The sequence below is a fragment of the Anastrepha obliqua genome, chromosome 1, assembly GCF_027943255.1.
Source record: "Anastrepha obliqua isolate idAnaObli1 chromosome 1, idAnaObli1_1.0, whole genome shotgun sequence".
Classification (NCBI taxonomy): domain Eukaryota; kingdom Metazoa; phylum Arthropoda; class Insecta; order Diptera; family Tephritidae; genus Anastrepha; species Anastrepha obliqua.
In genome coordinates, this window is record NC_072892.1 from 169,189,496 (window position 1) to 169,208,612 (window position 19,117).

At 38.2% G+C, this 19,117-nt stretch overlaps 1 protein-coding gene across 5 annotated transcripts in view; it reads right to left on the minus strand.

The window, feature by feature from the left end:
- Window positions 1–19,117, minus strand: part of LOC129240638 (signal transducer and transcription activator-like) — a 79,856-nt gene that overhangs the window by 56,669 nt on the left and 4,070 nt on the right. Inside the window, exon 1 of one of the 5 annotated variants that reach the window (XR_008582091.1) lies at window positions 18,700–18,897. The exons of the other annotated variants lie outside the window; for them this stretch is intronic. The gene's annotated coding sequence lies outside the window, so the exon portion shown is untranslated. Of the gene's footprint in view, window positions 1–18,699; window positions 18,898–19,117 lie in introns of those variants that run through there. 5 annotated transcript variants of the gene reach the window in all.

The following is a 19,117-nucleotide window of genomic DNA, read 5'->3' on the forward strand; positions in this document are numbered from 1 at the left end:
ATTACATTAACTTAAAAACAAAAAAAAAGAGCACACTAGCTGCTTGGGCCTTCGGCGCTTTGTAATTATAAGGTTATGTTTAAGTTTTAAGGTATAGGATAAATGACAATTTTAAAAGCTTTCAATTAGGCCGATTACCTTAATAAAGTTATATATTTTAATGACATTCTCTGTTGTGGTATATTTCAAAAGTTCGGAGGGGTTTTTGGAACCAAAGATAGTTTAGTATTTAAATTTGCACAGATGTCTATTATGTGTATAAGGTTAAGTTGATCGTTACAGAAAGGACATGTGGGAGGAGACGTGGATAGAAGCAGGTGTTCATGGATTAGCCTGGAGTGACCGACCCTTAAACGCACGAATATAGAAATTTGATTCCTTGATATTTTTGTCGAAGGAGATAGCTGTTTATGTAGGCTTGAAGGTCTTTAGAGACTGGGGATTGGTGCATGTATTTGGCCGCTAGATCTGCCGATTCATTTCCCAGAATGCCTTTGTGATTTGGAATCCAGACGATACGTATTTTGTCTCCATTTTTTAATAAGTAATCCCGTATTTGGGAGAGAATTTGACGACTACCGTAAATGTTGGATAGCCCTTGTATTATCGAAAAGCTATCAGTAAATATGGCAAATATACCTTTCGATATCGACGCAAAGTCCATTGCTTTAAGGATAGCGGTTGCTTCGGATGAAAATATTGAGCTATAACTTGGTAGCAAGCCTCCTGTTATCAGTGCACCATTATTGTGTACTACAGCGAAAGTTGTGCTATAGCCGGATTTAGACCCGTCTGTAAATATGTGAGTTCTACTAGCGAACTCGTCTCTGTTGACTAGTTCGCCGTAGAGTTGTTTGAACAGTTCGGAGCTAGTGTTATTTTTATAGAACTTGTGTAGGTCAGAGTTTATTGAGGTGGGGGAGAAGGTCCAGGGGGCCTGTTGACACAATTTAAGCGATTTTTTTGGGATTTGAATTCCTAGGTTATACATTGATGAAATGCTCTCTCGTAGAGCGGACTTTATCTTGTATGTTCGTTTGTGTTTGGAAACAGGCTTCAAGGTATTAAAAATAAGTCTATTGGTGGTGGTCAAAAGCTTCGGGATTAGCCTAAAGTTGAGAATTCTGTATCTATCAGGGATAGAGGGTAGACCAGCCTCGGAAAGTATGCACTTAGTAGGAGATGTTGGAAAGGCGTTAAGGCTTCTACGAACTGCGGTATGGTAAGGCTTGTTTAGTAATTTTAGGTTCGAGATTGCGCAATTTCCATAAGTAGGTAGTCCGTAGTCTATTTTTGATACTAATAAAGCTCTAGTTATGTTAATGAGGGTGTTTGTGTGGATATGAAGGTGCTTAGATGAGAGGTATTTGATGATGTTAAGTCGGCTAGTAAGACTATTCCTGAGGTACAGACAATGTTCTCTTAAAGTGTATTTGTTGTCGAATACAATACTAAGTATCTTCAGGGCATTAACCTGAGCTATTTTTTTTTTTGATGATTAATTTGTATTTGTGGACATCGTTTCTTCCGGCAGATATGCAGTGTCATGCATTTCCTGTGAGATAAAATTGCTCCTGAATGTTTACTCCAGGAGCTAATATCGTCAAGCAGCTTTTCGAATATTGATTGTACTTTAGGTACAAGGCGGTGCATTGAGAAAGGTACACCATTGACTTTGACTTGCAATGTACGATTCGTTAAGACCGATTTTACCAACTGGTAAATTTTCGGGCCAATATGCCACGCTGCCAGGTGATTAATAATTTTTTTGGTTTTTGTGTTTCAGATAAAATGCACAACACCGTCCAGGTCCAATTTTTTGTGAGGGTCAACTTTGGCGCCATTTTTTAAATTATTAAAATTCATAAAAACATTTTTTTTTTCATTTTTGCATGTAAAAGAAGTTAAATAAAAACCCAAAAAAATTTAAATATCGTTTTTCTTTTTTTTTTCGTAAAAACAATTCCTGAAAATACCCTAAATTTTCGAGTTCTAGACCACCGGGACCCTTTAAGTTAGATTTGGAGTGGTTAACATGATAAGTTTTGTGAATCACTGTACATAGCGTTACCATAAGACCATAAACAAGGGAGAAAGTCAAGTGCTTTAGTTTACAATTCAATAAAGCATTGCTCATTTCAGCCAGTTTCAAAGAATCACAAACATTTGTAGCCATGTATGCACGCATTATTTATATTGTATTTTGATAAAACACTAACATAAACAAAATCAGTGACATATGTACATACATATATACATATATATATAAGTAAATACCAGCAAAAGAAGCAAATAGTGCTTTTAATCCCTCAGTGAGTGAGAAATACCAAGAACTGCGCTAAAATAGCCAAAATATAAAAGCTGCATCAGCTATAACACGTATAGTACATACATACTACAGGCATACATACATACATACATACACGTATTCAGAGTAAGTTTGTAACTGAAAAATCTTGCGATGAATACATAAATAGTTTCTTTCGAGTTCGATGCCACTATTGGGAAAAACCCAAGCTAAATAACCTACAATAGTAATAGTTTGTGCCGATCAATAATACACAAAAACCTTTGATTACTTGCAAATGTGCATATTTACATATATGACGAACATTTCACTGGAGCCGATGCATTTGATAACCCTCCGCTCCCATTTGCACAAACAATTGCAGTGCTCAGTTGATATTGCACGGAAATACAAAAAATATGCGTATTGTAGTTGTACAATAATCTTAGTGGTTTTTTTTTTGTTTTTCGTATTACAAAAAAATTTCGCTAATCATTTGATTACAACACCCATTTGTGGAGTCTGAGACGTATCATTAGCACACACATTCACACAGAAATCCAAATGCACATAAACCCAACTCCCCATTTAAGCGGGCTTTTTTTTAAATGATTTTGAAATAAGACGATTCACTAATACATTTTTAATTGAAATCCCTAAAAAGGCTTTGCATGAAAGTGCAGAGAGTTCTGGATAAAACCGACGACTAGTGCACGAGACAAAACTACCCTAGTCTTGTTCACCACAAATGGGAAATTTGATGGACTTAGTCTTCTAGCACTGAAAGGTGTGACACTCAGTCTCTCTGAGAAAGCTGCAATATCTAGGAGTAATCTTGGATAAGAAACTGTCTTGGGAGACACTGAGGTCTAAAACCTGCTGTGGTCTGGTGCATATACACAACACTTATCATACCAATCATGTCGTTGTTGGAGCAGTAAGAGAAGCCCCGTCAGCGTAAAGTATATCATCGTCGTCTTCGTCAGGCTCATCTAAAGGTAGGCCCAGGAAACATGCTGTTTCGACAGGTTGGGTCTAGAGGGAGAGGGGTGTTAGTAGTAGTGTACGGGGTGCCCTCACATGCCGGACATAAGTTAGGTATGTCGGGGTCAATTCTGGATAAGTGGGAGTTTAACCTGCTACAATATCCAGAACATAATTGTGTCAGTGTTACGCGGGTCCCACGGGGAAACTGGAGCTCTTCATCTGCAATGGGTGGTGGTTGAACTCCAATTACGGCATTCGCTGGACGGGAGCTTATGAAGGTGGTAACAGTCTCCCGATGGATGTCGTTTAATGTCTGTCTAAACACTGTCCGGTCCAGTAGGTCTCTGTTTGTTTTATTCTGGATCTCGTCGGCGTAGTGTAGTAGATGTCTCCTGACGTGCCTGGGAGGCGGCTCAGGCTCAAGCAGGTGTCTGCAAGGGTAAAACCTACGGTAGCACCCTAGCAGGAATTGCTTGCTAAGCAGTTTGTTATGCTCCTTGACAGGTAGCATATTGGCCTCGTTGTGACGGTGTTGTAATGGGGACATCAGGAGGCAGCCCGTCACTGTCCGAATGGCAGTATTTTGGCATGTCTGAAGCTTTATCCACTGCGTGTCACTAGTTCCAGCCGACCAGACAGGCGCAGCATAGTTCAGATCCGGCCGGCCAATTGCCTTAAATGTATCGACTGATAAATGTCATCTAGTAACGTGGAATGGCTGACTGTATCGAAAGCTTTCTTCAGGTCCAACGCTACTAGGACAGTCCTCTCGCAGGGGTGGTTTTGGTTAAGCCCGTGGTTTATGACGGTGAGTGCAGTGGTGGTGCTATGCACTCGCCGGAAACCATGCTGATATGTACATTCCCATGGCAGCCGGTTCTACGTTACCGGAATGGCTCGGGTTTTTTCCAACCAAGAGCTGCCGCCCCAGTAAACTAGACCTGTCTAGTGAACAGTCTATCAGACCAATCATCGCTTATGCCTCTGTGGTTTGGTGGTGACGGGAACTATACGGACTGCAAGAAGGTGTGTTTATGCATTGCAGGTGCCAAGAGTAAAACCTCCAACAATGCCCTAAATGCTATGCTTGATTTGCTCTCCTTGGATCTTAAGATATAACCGGAAGCAATAAAAGTAATGTATAGACTCCCTAAATATGGCTTTTGGCACAAAGACTGAACTTCGGGACACAGAGAAATCTTTAAGATGCTATCTGAGCAGAATCCACTGTTGTTGGCACCTAAGGACGACCTTATACCCATAGTTTCATTTGGAAGGATGATGTCAACGTCACGCAATAGAGTAACACAGAATGCATTCAAAGAGGTTTGACAGACATTTTCTTTACCGATTAAACCAAGAATGAAATAGGTTTATTAAAATAAGTATTATTACGCTATGGGAAGAATGACAACTGTTTTCCACACAGAAATTTTTGCCAATCTGAAAGTAGTAGAATGGATAATTGAGAGGAGGTGGAGCGGGAAACAGGTTGATTGGAGTCTTTAGTGACAGTCAGGCTGCACTAAAGGCTCTGGAGAACGCAAAAAAAAACCTCAAAGATTGTTCAAGAATGTAAGAAGAAGCTTAACTCCGTTGCAAGACAAAATAAGCTGGTACTTATACGGGTTCCTGAACACTGCGGTGTTCAAGAGAATGAAATAGCTGATGAATTGGTCGGAATCAGTTATGCAGGAATCATGAATTGGATCAGCGATTATGTATGTAATTTACATAAAGAGCGATGGTCCGGTCCAGAACACTGAAGAACTGCAAAGTGTTTTGTGATAAGTCCGAACAGAAAACTCTCAAACTTTCTACTAAAACTTGGAAGAAACGACGTGCGGTTGATGGTCGGTGTTATTACAGGACTCAATCCATAGAGTCAAGAGTAGAATCATTGAGGACCCGATTTGCCTGTCTTGCTTAGAGCAGGCGAATGGCACTGAGCATTTTCTCTGTGAGGGTCCTGCATTTACTAGAGCAAGGCTGCCATTTTTGGGTATGTCATGCAAACGCGTAAAATTCGTTCTCTCAAACTGGAGGATATTTTCAGATTTATCAAAGAGTCTGGGAAATTCTCACAGGTACCTCTACTTTTCTATTCTATCCTATATTTTTCCTTCTGCTACTTCTCTCCTTTCCTAATTAATTATCGACCCTTTAACTTTCCAGAGCTTTAAATAGAATGAGCTTTTTAGCCAGAGTGTTTTAGCAGTTACCAAATCTCTCGATACTTTTATGTAGAGCCATTTCAAATACATTTTCTTACACAAAATTTTCGTTCTTGCACGAATGTCAAAATCTTGTTCCACTCAAAACATAATTCCTAAAAGAATGTCTAATTAAGTAACAAGTTTTCGTATAAAAGCAATAAGTAGACTTTAGAAATAACCAAGTCCAACTGTGCCTTAAAGTTTCAACGGTAGTTGGATAACAAGTACATGACCAGGTGGTGCAAAATTAATCATCCAACTTTGTTTTTGAATCATTTTTTTACTGAATAAAAACAAATAATTTTGAGTGATGGAAATCTGTATTTGACCTTTACGCACTTCTTTGACTGTCTGTTTGTATACTACAGCTGTCTAGTTTATATCTGCTAATGGTGGCTCAAGAGAAGGCATCGAAAACCGTATAAAAAAGTGAAGCAAGCTTTCGGTGCTCTAAATTCTATGTGGAAATCCACGACTATCATACGACGCACAAAAATTAAAATATTCAACTCCAACGTGAAGTCCGCTCTTCTGTAATTTTGCGAAACCTTGCAGCCTCTGACCTTGTCTCCGCCAAATATTGAGAACTTTGTGGCCCGACACGATCTCAAACACTGACCTATGGAATCGCGATAACCAGACCCCAATACGCCTGAAAATCCTAAAAAGGAAGTGGGGCTGGCTCGGGCAAAAACCAACAGAGGCCGCTAATAATTTGAATATGGGCTAGACATATCTACTGATGATAGCATTTTTGGTCCAGTCCGTAATAAGCGCGCACGCTTGTCATCAATTGCTGATGAATAGTTGCAAAATTGATTCTTTTTTCCTAATCTCAATTAGAATTTTTACATGGTTTGTACTTATTGATTGAATTTTCAGTGGACACTAATTTAAATTTTTTTTGTTAATAAAAATGAGTGGATGGATACTGGATTTCATTACTATTTCTTTTTAGTTTTTTTCATTTTACACAATTTTTCAAAGTTGTGGAAACTATCCCCAAATTTAGCATACTTCGCATGTATTTTTTTACACGATTTTTTTGCACGCAGTTCTAAGTAACGTATTTACCGCGTAAAAACAGAGTTGGGTGTAAATGTTGTATATTTATAAGCTGATGCTTTGAGTCAAGGAAATAAAATTAGTATCTATCATCTGATAAGACTAAATGAATGCACGACTTTTGATAAGTACTAATAACAAAGCAAAACAAAGGTTAATAAGTGAGGAAATATTTAATTCGGCCCTGAGCGAACTTTATATAGGTAACTGCGCTCATTTTAGTAACATTTAAAAATTCGTTACCGAAAAATCGACGTGGCACCGCCTACTTTTAAACATTTTTCGTTCTTCGCATTCCGTTTTTTGAGTTCATAATTTTTACCAAATTTTAGTAGTTTTGCTTTTTCTAACAGAAATATCTGTTCCGAAAGAAGGTGGCTGAAGACATGCTTGATCAAGTGAATTCGGACCCAGCGCTTATCCAGCGATTATAACAGGTGATAGGATGTGAATATATGAGTTTGACATGCAAACCAGTCAACAGGCGGCTCAAGGGCGCTATCCACATGAACCGAGACCCAAAAAACCACGTCAAAGTCGGTCAAAAGTGAAAGTCATGCTACTCGTTTACTTTGATTATCAGGGTGTTGTGCACTCGGGATTCGTTCCTAATGCTTATACGGTAAATAAAACATATTATTTGGATGTTATGCGACGTTTGAGAGAAAGAAAGAAAACTCATGGATCTTGCGCCATGATGACGCATCGTCTCACAAGGCTCATATTGAGAACACTTTTTTGACCAAACACTCGACAAATATCATCGAACAACCACCGTATTCGTCGGATTTAGATTTTTTCCTTTTCCCAAAACTTAAATTGCCACTCCGCGGGCGCCGCTTTAAGTCTATAGAGGCCATGAAGGAGAATTCGTTGAAGGAGCTGAAGAAGAGCTCTTCAAACGCGTTTAAAAGCTGCTTTGATGATTGAACTAATCGCGGTCAGATACAGATATTGTTAAGGTCGAGCAGATTGTAAGCCTCATAGTTTTTGAAGAGCTGTTGGAATATCCTAATAAATATTAAAATTTTTTCAATGTATGAGACTTTACGCCCACAAGAAGTTTATGGGCATTACTAGCCTTTATGTATCCATGTATATCGATTCCTTTATGATGTTGCACACAACGGTTGTATGAACAAAATTATAAAAATAATTTTAATATACATAATTTAATATAATAACGCTCTCCAATCGTTTCTATCGAGCCTGGTGTCAAAGTGAATGCGACTTATTATCGGGAAATTGTTTTAGAAGCTGCTTTAGAGCCGTGGACACGCAAACATTTCGGTCGTAGACCGTGGACGTTCCAACAGGACTCGGCACCGTCTCATAAAGCTCGTGTGAACCAAGAATGGTTAAAAAATGCTCCACACTCCATTCCATCCATACAATGGCTTTTGAATTCGCCAGACGCAAATCCGATGGACTACTCCATCTGGTCCATTTTGGAAAGCATTTTTGACCATTTCAAGGCTATAGTCAAGGCAAAAGGTGGTCATATCGAGCTAAAATGAATATTTGTTAAAATGTAATCATTTTTGAACAATTTTGCCTTTGAAATCAATAAGAACTAATTTCACACAAAAAGTTATGGTGTTTTGAATAGGTAACACTTCATATCGTTCACCCTGTACATACATGCAGTTATCGTCACCATATGTGCAAATCACACCCATTCAAAAATCTCCAATTTCCTTAAATGCGCCTATTCATTCGTTTATAAAGTCCGTGAATTGAAAGCATCAGGCGGCGATGCAGAATCTATTGCAAAGCGCGAAAACCACCAGGAAAGTACTGGCGCTGTCCGATCTGCTGAATTTATTCAATAAATGCAAACGTACATTGATGAGGGCCCTTTAGAATCAATGAGGACCCTTGCGTGGTAGGTTAATGTTTCTGAAGGTCTTACGCGTCGAGTTCTCTACGGTATAAATCCTGCGTTATGCGTAGAAGAAAGTTTGTGTCGGAGCAAACACGAGAGCAGCGAGTTATGCGATCAAAAGCCTTCTATACAAAATTAAGCATCCTGAAGCGCCTGAAATGTTATGGTTCTTTTCTGACCAAAAAAACCAACAGCAGAAATGGCAGATGATATGTTCCAATTTTACAGCTTTTCCTGTTATCAAATTCAAAGTCTAACAAATAAGAAAAAGACTTAATTGCATGTTTTAGGCGAGACTCCTGGACGCTATCACGCCCGCCAACTGGATACTCCTGTCAGAGCGCGCTACGTGGCACCCGGGATAACTTCGTAATTTAGCTAGTTTTTGAAGTGAAAAAAAAAATACGAAATACAGCTCGTATGTTTGTCCAAATATACGCAAAATATTAATGAGCTGAGTTGTTTTTCTTTCTTTAAAAAATATTTCTTCTTTATACCACAAAAAACACCTTTTTTCGGCGTTCCAGATGGTCCGACACCCTTAAGTGCAAACCGCCACTCATGAGTTCATTCCAAGTTCCCTCTATGTGAATGTGAAAATACTAAATAAAAATTCATGTCCGAGTGCAAGTGTTTACAAAAAATAGTAAGTGAATATGGTCGACGATCCCTTGTAAGAGAAAAACAAAGCATGATAAGTTCTGTGCCTCTTGCAACGGCGAGGGCAATACGGGGTCTAATGCCTAACTTAAGTATTGGGTAAATAGCGGAAGTAGTAAATTGTCAAGAAAAAGCCGCTTATCTTTTCAAGTGACAACAACTGCAGCAGATGCTACAGCTAGCGCACTTATCTAAAATAGTTTATATGTTTAGTTTTATATTTATTGGGCGTGTTTTCGCCTACCTAACATTTAGTTGATCTCAACATTTGAAAGTAAAATATCTCTATAATGGTGTTGCTTTGAACTATTCTCGAGAGTTACGTTTGCTTTGTCCACGCATTTTTTTGAGTTGTTATAAAAAATTGAATTATTTGTTTCTATGAGGATGGATTTTGGTTCATTTGAAAACATTAAATAAAAGCACGAATACCAAACTAAACTGATTTTCTTTCAATCAACATTCTATAAAATTTACGTAAAAAATATGTATGTATTTATTTTATCATAAGAAAATATTTGCATATGATTTTGTACGTACGAGGGCGATTAAATAAGTACCCGTTTTTACTGACAGAGGGCGTTCCTGAGGGAAGTTGGTGTTAGCATCGTGTGCTGCCATTTTTCAAACGACGGCAAAACAAATTTCTGACTGATTGATAGGTTAGTTTGAATTTGGCAGCTATTTGAGTAAGACCCGTTTTCGTGAATTTCGCTAAGATGGAACAATACCAGTATCGTTCGGTAATTCGCCATTTGTTTTGGGAGGGGAAAAAATGCGAGGAAATAAAAGCAAAGTTGGATGCTGTTTATGGAGACGCTTCGCCATCTATGACCACAGTTAGATATTGGTTCAAGGAATTTAATCGTGGGCGAACATCCGTTTTTGATGAGGACCAACCAGGATGCTCGGCAGACGTGGTTACCGAGGAAATCATTGAAAAAGTCCACGACATGATTCTCGTTGATTCGACGAACAAAAGTGCACGAAGTAGTAACAGAGGCCATAGATGTGTCGACTGGAACGGCAATTAATATTTTACATGATAAGTTGGTGATGAAAAAGAAACCATTTAAGCGAGATCCGAAGGAATTTTTGCGACGAGTTGTCATCGTTGATGAAACCTGACTTCATCATTACACACCATCCGCCGGAAAGGTTAAGGCGACGATTGTTTGGGATGCGAATGACGCCATCCTAATGGCTTTTTTAGAAAATGGAAGAACGATCACTGGACAATACTGCAGTGAGTTATTGGACCGCTTTCACAAAAAATGGAAGGAGACACGGCCACATTTGGCAAAAAAGGAGGTCCTGTTTCCCCACAATAGCGCACCAGCGCATTCATCTGGAGTTGACGCCACCAAACTGCATGAATTGCCGATCTGGCTCCCTGCTACTTTTTCTTGTTTCCTAACATGAAGAAATGGCTCGCGAGAAAAATTAGTTCAAACGAGGAAGTCATTGTCGAGACGGAGGCGTATTTTGGAGAGTTCGACAAGTCCTATTCTTTGGAGGGGTTATCTTTTTAAAAGGCGCTAAGTTGAAAAAAAAAAAATATTTTGAACAAATGGTGTCTTCATTTCTAACACGAGTACTTATTGAACCACCTCGTATACATATGTACATATATATGTATATGTGAAAATTAGCTACATGAATTCCTTCATCTATAGAGGAGCTAATTTTTGTTACACTAATAAACTAAACACAAATATGTGAAATGTATCAGGTCAGTCCATAAGTTCGTGCGTTTTTTAAATGGTGGTTTTAAAATTAATAAAAAAGATGTTTAATGTATTTATTAATCAATAATAGATTTTCCTTCATTATTTACAATGTCTTCCCAACGTTTAGGCAAATTTGAATTCCCTGCTCAAAAGATTTTTTGTCTTTGGAGCCAAAATACGTTTCGATATCCCTTTTTATAGCTTCTTTTGAGGAGTAGTTCTTGTTACTGATATGGGATTGAAGTCCACGGAAAAGGTGATAATCACAAGGTGCAATATCCGGAGAGTATGGTGAATGCGGCATTAGCTCTCATCCGAGCTCGTTCAGCTTGTCTAATGTTTGCCTTGCGGTATGAGGCCTTGCGTTGTCGTGGTGAAACAAAACGTTGCGTCTATTCACTAAAGACGGTCGATTTTTTTTTAAGTGCCTCAATCAGATTTGATAGCTGATGGGAATAATAATCAGCAGTTATCGTCTGGTTTGTTTCCAAAAGTTCATAATAAACAATACCAGCCATATCCCACCAAATAGACAGGAGAATCTTCTTGGGGTGAAGGCCATCTCTAGGGGTCGGTTCTGGTGTTTCATCTATATATATAACCATTGGCGTTTGCGAACAGGATTATTGTAAAGGACCCTTTTTTCATCACCAGTAACGATACGGTTCAAAAAACTTTCATTTTCACTCTCTGTTGAAGGTTGGCGACGGGAAGTCTATGCGGAACCCATTTTCCCCACCTTTGAAACCTTTCCGAAGTGAACCAGGTGCCTGTGCACTATTCCATGCGATGAATTTAACCTCTGAGCTATCATATCGGCTGTCAAATTTGGCTCAGCTTCCACGAGTTCGAGCAAGGCGTCGGAGTTAAAGACTTCAGGACGACCAACGCGCGGGGCATGTTCCATGTCGGAGTTACCACTTCGGAATTTTAAAAACCACTTTTGCGCAGTCCTTACACTCACGGTATCCTCTCCGTGAACAGTGTTTATTTCTGTAACAGCAGCTGTTGCATTTTTACCACTTTTATAAAAAAAATACAAAATATGCCTACGCGTATAGTTTGAAGGTTCCATTTTCCAATATATCAAAGAAAATATAAATAGTTCCGTTATATTCCTCGAATAATTTTTTGTATGCCAAAATCGTACAAAAGCGGAATTATGGGTAAAATACGCACGAACTTATGGACTGACCTGATATACACATTGACATAGCCAATGCCTGCCGAGGGGCGAACGCTATTCGAAAAAAAACCTTTCCTATAATTTTAGTGTTAAGCCACACAGCTTTAGTGAATTAATATAGTGAGATTATTGTTAGCTTTAGATAATTAGCACGCAATCAAATATCAGAATCTACAAGCACCCCAACGAATACATTCACAAAAATGTTCAAACAGTAACTGCCTCATACTTGGTTAGCTTCCCTTTTTTCTTTTTTTTTCTACCAACCTCTGTAGCCTAAACTGAAATTGCATAATTTAAGTGCAGCCGCCCTATCGCAATCTACGTTATTAATCACGTGTTTGAATTGTGTTTGTAACGGACACTCTAAGTCCGATAACGACGTTCCGACTGTTGATGAAGCGTAAATTCCCTTAGCATACCCATGCTTCGACTGCAAGTGCCGCCCACAAATGATGTGGCGACGTAACAAAGCATATGCCTTATCGCATGCAACCGCAATCGTTAAGAAGATTATGCAGGGCAGTGCCGTCGACCTTTCAATCTCTTTGGCCCATGTACTAAAAGTCACGGTCATTGTTTACAGGGTTGCCCATATTCGACGGACCCGACGGATTTCGATGACTCTTTGGGATCATTCCAATCGACGAGGCTTGTCCGCAGGCAACAATCTTTGCGTCAATTGAATCTTATACGGGAATAAATGCAAATCAATGCGGATAATTCGTTGTAAAGTGGTCCGAGCAATGCCCAACTGCTGAGAACGGCGATTTTGGGATGTCTTTGGCGACGCCTTGGCCGGTTTTGATTTGACCTCTTTGGATTAGAAAGAGCATAACGAGTCGAAAACCTTTCATACACACGTTTAATGGTGTTCTAAGAAGGCGCACTTTTCACATTATTTAATTTTTTTATACGCACGTTGAGTTTTCACAATTGACTTTTTTTGTTGAATGTAAATTTCAACAATTTGGGAGCGCTCGCGTGGTGTGTACTCTTCCATGGTAAAAATCTGCTTGGGCTGACGCTTCCAACGCGGTATGTCATTAAGCGATCTGATGTATCTGTCAAAAGATACAGGGTTCCCAGATGGGTCCGTCGAATATTGGCAACCCTGTATTTGAAAGTTGAAGTTGAAAATTGGCGCCCTAAATGGTATTATTGAATGTCTATCACTCAAATACTACACAGAAAACCATTTCAGATTGGTGGGACGACTCTTTGATGTCTTCTAGCAAATCTATGTGATTTTCCTTGTCGAATACTATCCACAGGAACTCTTATATGACCATTCTGTCAAAAGGGGATATTTTGGTTTAGGCCACGATTATACCATTTTTCCCACGCTTAACAGTTGCTTTTCCATTGCGATTCAATTAGCGACTAGTGCCGTTTTACTACCACTGTTAACGTGCGATGCCTTTTTTTAAATCAATCAGATCTATTTCGTGAGATCCAAGTATAACAGTAAATTTATCTCTATGTCTGAGATTTCAGTAATTTGCTATAATAAAAGCTTACCGAAAGAGCGAACCTGACAATTCGCATAAGCAGTGAGAAAGGCTTTATTTTACCCTTCCGCCTGACAGCTTCTGCAAATGGGATTGAAAGCAAGGTTAATCTAGCTGCATGATCCCCTACCTTCCAATGGCCTGTAAGGGTTGCATATGCTTGGGCGAGAGCATCCTAACAGGTAGTTCGTCCGCTTGATGTTGCACGACGGCCATGTTTTTATTGTTGTAGTACATGTAGTTAATTGCGCCCACCTTCTTTCGACGAAAGGATAGCAGTGTGAAGCAATGGATGTTTTTATTGCATTGAATGGGGCAGCCACTGCCTCTGTTACGTCTAGTGGTAAACCTTTTCTTGCTAACTCATCTGCTATCTAATTACCCTCTATATTCCTATGACCGGGAACCCATATCAGAGTAATTGGAGCCTATGACCAAGAGGTTCTAGTTCCTCTCTAGGCTGCAAAACTAGTTTGGATGCAACGAAATTAGAATCTAAGGCCTTGATAGCAGCTTGAATGTCTGAAAATATGGCTACTCTTGCACCAATTTCTTTTTGGTGCTTTAGTGATTTGCAAGCTGATTGCTAATAGTTCTGTCCGGAACACGCTGACATAGCCAGGAAGTTAAATTGATTTGTATAAGTTGAGCGGTTCCGAATAGAGGCCACCTCCCACACCACAGTTCATCTTAGAACCGTCATTGTAGAGTTCGATATCGAATCACTTTCCCTTTCTCCATTTAGCTCTCGGTGGATAACTTACAGTAAAGTCTTTCTTCAAGTTGAGGTCGGGTATTGTGAAGTATGATTTGTTTTTGAGCAGTTAGGGTGCCAGTAGGAGGATCTTGTTGTCCAGCACGATCTTGTTGTCCAGCTTCCCATATCTCTGAGTCTCACCGCGCTGCATGAAGCGATTGTTTTTATGTGTAAATCAATCTGTTACGCTGCTTTAGCACTTTAAGCGCTCCTGTGGTTAAGATATATGCTGATCTTTGTACCGTGTTTAGTTTGGTTTGGTTGAATTTCTTTTCCATAGCGGGCCAGCAGACTAGTTCCGCATGTATCAATTGATTAACTTTGGTCGAAGAACCCATTTTTTACCAAACATTCTCTTACAAGTTGGGCCTCCAGATGAGTTTGGGATCAAGGTTAACACCTAAGTAACGGGTGGGCCATATAGCGTTTGCTTTTTGAACCACCTATTTTTTTGAGAATAGTAACACAAATGACATGTCAAATGTGTTCATAATTTACTTAAAGGTTTGACATTTACGAAATGGGACGCTATACGCTTGAACAAAGTTGGGAAATATTGAAAACCTGTTTCCAAAGTGGTGAGTCTTCCTCTTCTTTTCTGATTTTCACATCGGTGGCTACGTCAATAAGCAATATTGTCGGATTTGGGGCTCAGAAAATCCACACATTACTGTAGAGAAGCAAATGCATCCACAACGAGTCACTGTTTGGTGCGGTTTTTGGTCTGGCGGCATCATCGGGCCATTTTTTTTCGAAAATGAGCGAGGAGGCGCGGTTACAGTAAATGGCGAGCGTTACCGTGACATGCTCAACGAGTTGTTTCCAAAAATTTAAGAGGATGACATGGAAGACATCAGGACGGTGCAAATTGTCAAACTGCCAAAGTTACACTCGAACTTTTGGCCACCGTTTTTGAAAACCGAATAATCAGCCGAAATTCCGATATCAATTGGGGGGCCTCGGAGCTGATATTTAAGCCCGTTGGACTATTGTTTGTGGGGAGCCGTTAAGGACAAATGCTATGCGAACAATCCAGAGACGATTGAAGCTTTAAGGGGTTAGGTGGGTTTGAAAATTTCAAAAAATCGATTTTTTTTTTGTCTTATTAAAAAGTATAATATTTTTAAAATATTCTCCTAAAATTTCAAATTGATCCGAGTAAAATTCTACGAGATAGACCCTTCAGAAGTTCCGCCTATTAGGCCACGTCAGTTGAGCGCTTCGCAGGTATACGTGTTTATCTCAAAACTCGATTTTTTAAGTCGGTGGACACGATTTCTCGAAAAGTTATGAAGCGATTTTGTTCAAATTTTGCACACATCTTTGGAATAACATTATCAAGTTATTGAACGAAGGATTTTTTTTTTATTACAACTAATTTTTTCGAGCCAACACATGACGAAAATTTGACCAAAAAATGTGTTTTTTTGTTCAAAGTCTGTCAAAAATTCAAATTAAATTTTTTTTCCTTCGTCCAGTAACGAGATTTATCCATGTACTAACGAAATATTTTTGGTTTTTTGATTTTAGATGAACCAATAATGAGTTATGCTGTCCACGGCAAGAGCATTTTTTTGTGAGACGTTAAGGGAGATGAGGTACCAACGGCTGAGTTTTCGGAATTTTTAAATAAAAATTTCACAAAATACGGTTTAAATATGTATCTTTGATATGCTGAATTGTTTAAATAAAATATATGATTGTATATATTAAAAAAAAATATTAAAAATACCTTTTTTTGAGCTTCTGTAACCCACCTAACCCCTTAAAACACGAAATTGAAGTTGCCATTCATGAAATTGGAGCCCAAACAATCGAAAATTGGGTTGATCGAATGGCCTACTGTAAAGCCAGTCGTGGCAGTCATTTGAACGGTATTATTTTTCATTCATAAATGAGAATGTTCAATCTTCAAAATAAAATAAAAAAAGTTCTGAAAAATATTGATTAGTTTTTTTTTATAGCCGATTCAAAAAGCAAATTTTACATGGCCCACCCTATATTTTGCTTGTTGGGCTAGCGTAAGACTAACTCCGTTTAATTTTGAGAGATTAAAGTCTGAAGAAAGCCAAGATCTTAGTGAATAACATCAGTTCAGTTTTGCTCGGGTTTGCCCTTAAACCAACCGCAATCTGTGGTCAAATTGCTGAGTAATCCCAAAACTCCTGCACAATCTCGCTGATTATAGGTATGTACTAAGTTTACAAAATTAGTTCACGATATATTAATAACAATACGTACATTCACGAGTACACAAATATCATTAAAACAAACAAAAAACTCTATATGCAAAAATTCAAACACTGCGCGTAATGTTTTTCGCATATTTTATGTACGTATGTATGTATGTATATGCACAAATATCCAGTACATTTAAATGTATGCAAATTAAATGCATACTTCAAAAGAAAATAACATATGATTTCGTAGGATTCGGCGAAACATAATTCAAACTAAAAACTAGTTCTGTAATTAAGCACCAACCTAACTACGAATCAGAGCCACAGCAAAATTGTGTTAATGTAAAAAATATGTAAATTAAATAACGCAATAGAATAAGCATACAGCCATTCGTGTGCGTTCTAAGAGCTTGCATCAATTCAGGCATCAAGCGAATTGGAAAGACTGCAAACACATATACCATTTATTACTCAAGTATCAAAAGCCAACGGGTGTAACGACATTGCCAATCATATAATTAATACAAATTTAACCAACAGTGTTTTAGCACCGCGCCACCACCACCAACCAACAGTCCATCCAGCGGCAACAGCGGGCTCTGTGTCAATGCTTTTGTTCAACAAGTTGAGCCAGTTCTTAAAAGCAAAAATCGGGGTAAAACAAAAAAAAGTGCTTGAACGCCAAAACAAAATCAAGACGAACCGCGTTAAATAAATACATATATCATAAATATCATATTTAAACGCAGCCAGTAACTTATGTACTGATAACAGCAACAAATTTTTAATACATGTACATATGTATGTTCAAAACATTTTGTTCCACACTGTTTCCACATTCGTTAGGGTCAATACCGAAATACCACAAGCAAAAAATATTATAATATCAGTCGTTTAAAGATTTAATATTAATAACATTGACTATAAAAGAAATTTAACAGCTAGCACACATCCATACACATACCACCTACACACGCAGTCGTATGCATCCACTTGCACATATGAATGTCGTACATTTTTAATAAACATTCTACACAAGAACAATAAAACAGTCTCTCTCAATATTTTATGCGGCAAACATTTAATGGCACAAGTATAGGTATGTGCATTATACTAATATGAAGTATGTTATACTAATACGAATTAATGCTCTATTCGCACTTATGTATGTATGTTGTACAACATACAACAAAATTTTCCTTCATCAAGTGAAGCCTGTCAAGAAGTAGATATTTATTAGTTAACTGGAAGCAAAACTACTCCCTCGGTATCGCTGGAATAGCATTCTATTTCACTGGTTGCATATAAATTAGCGCAAACAAACATAGTGGCAGGTATTTCTTTGGACAACAGTCACTTAGCCGTACTGCAATGCGGAACAGAGGGAAATTATGTAAATTTATAAATATAGCGACGTCATGAAAAACCCGGCAATGAGAAATCGCAAAGGGCAACATATAGGCAACAAGCGATTTCTCCACTACTACAAAACTTGTAACATATAGTAACTAACTGAAAGAGGAAGCCCCAAACGGAAATAACAATAATAATTTATGTATCCTAGGGCAAAAAAAGTTGCGCATCGTTAGGATTTTTTTCTTCCACATATTTAATTGAACAAAGAGTTTAAGTACACTTTGTAGATGCCCAGAGTTACGCAATGAAACAATATCGAATATTTAATACCTGCATACATATGCAGGTAAAGGAATGCATTGGCACTTTTAGCTCTTCGAATAAATGCTTCTCCTCGCACATTCCGATGCATAAAATATCCGGCTTTGTGTAATGATTGCTACACTTTTATTCGAGACCTAACGTTATTTGCAAGCGCCTCGAAATAAAGTAGGTATTTAAATAACTTCATCATATAGGCATCATTTAGTCGGTATCGACAACAATTATTCCATATTATCACTGCGTTTTGCTTCTATTTTGCTACCCATAGCTTTTGTTTCGCTTCGTTTTGTTCTATGCAACAACACTTATTTACGCACATCAAAAATTTTTAGATACAAACAAAAAGGCTTCTCCTAGTTTTCGTATCCATCCACCTTATAGAAACGACTTGCAGCATTAGCCCTCAATGGTGACCATATCAGATAATATACCTATATATACATGTGTCTCAACAGCAACCGCCTCCACTGCCCCAACCTTTCTTAAAAAAGTGTGTATATGTATTCCAAGTTTATTTTTAAACATCCACTTTTTCACTTTATTTTTCGCACTAACCTTTCCACATTAAAAAATTTACTGCGATTTATCCGCGCTGTACAATCATCCACGTTTTTCAGAGTTCTTGTGTACAAATAACAAGTATTTGTAAATTTAGCAAGTAACACTTAAAAGAATTCTACAATTTTCTATACAAATGTAATAATAAGAATTTAACGCGAGAACAAAATGTACGCCACACGAAATACCCGAACACTTTTTTAGTCTGCTCTGGTATCAGCGTCAAACGTCTTCCACTCAGAGTTGTATTGGCTGCTGTTGCCATATCAAACAATAAAAAACAAAAAATTTTATATTCTGTTGAGTGCATACCAAGCATTTTGAATTATTTAATTTGAGAATAAACTCATTTGTAAGTAATTTAGTCTCAATTACGAAAAAATCGTTGTTTGTCCTAATTTCTATGGAAAATTAG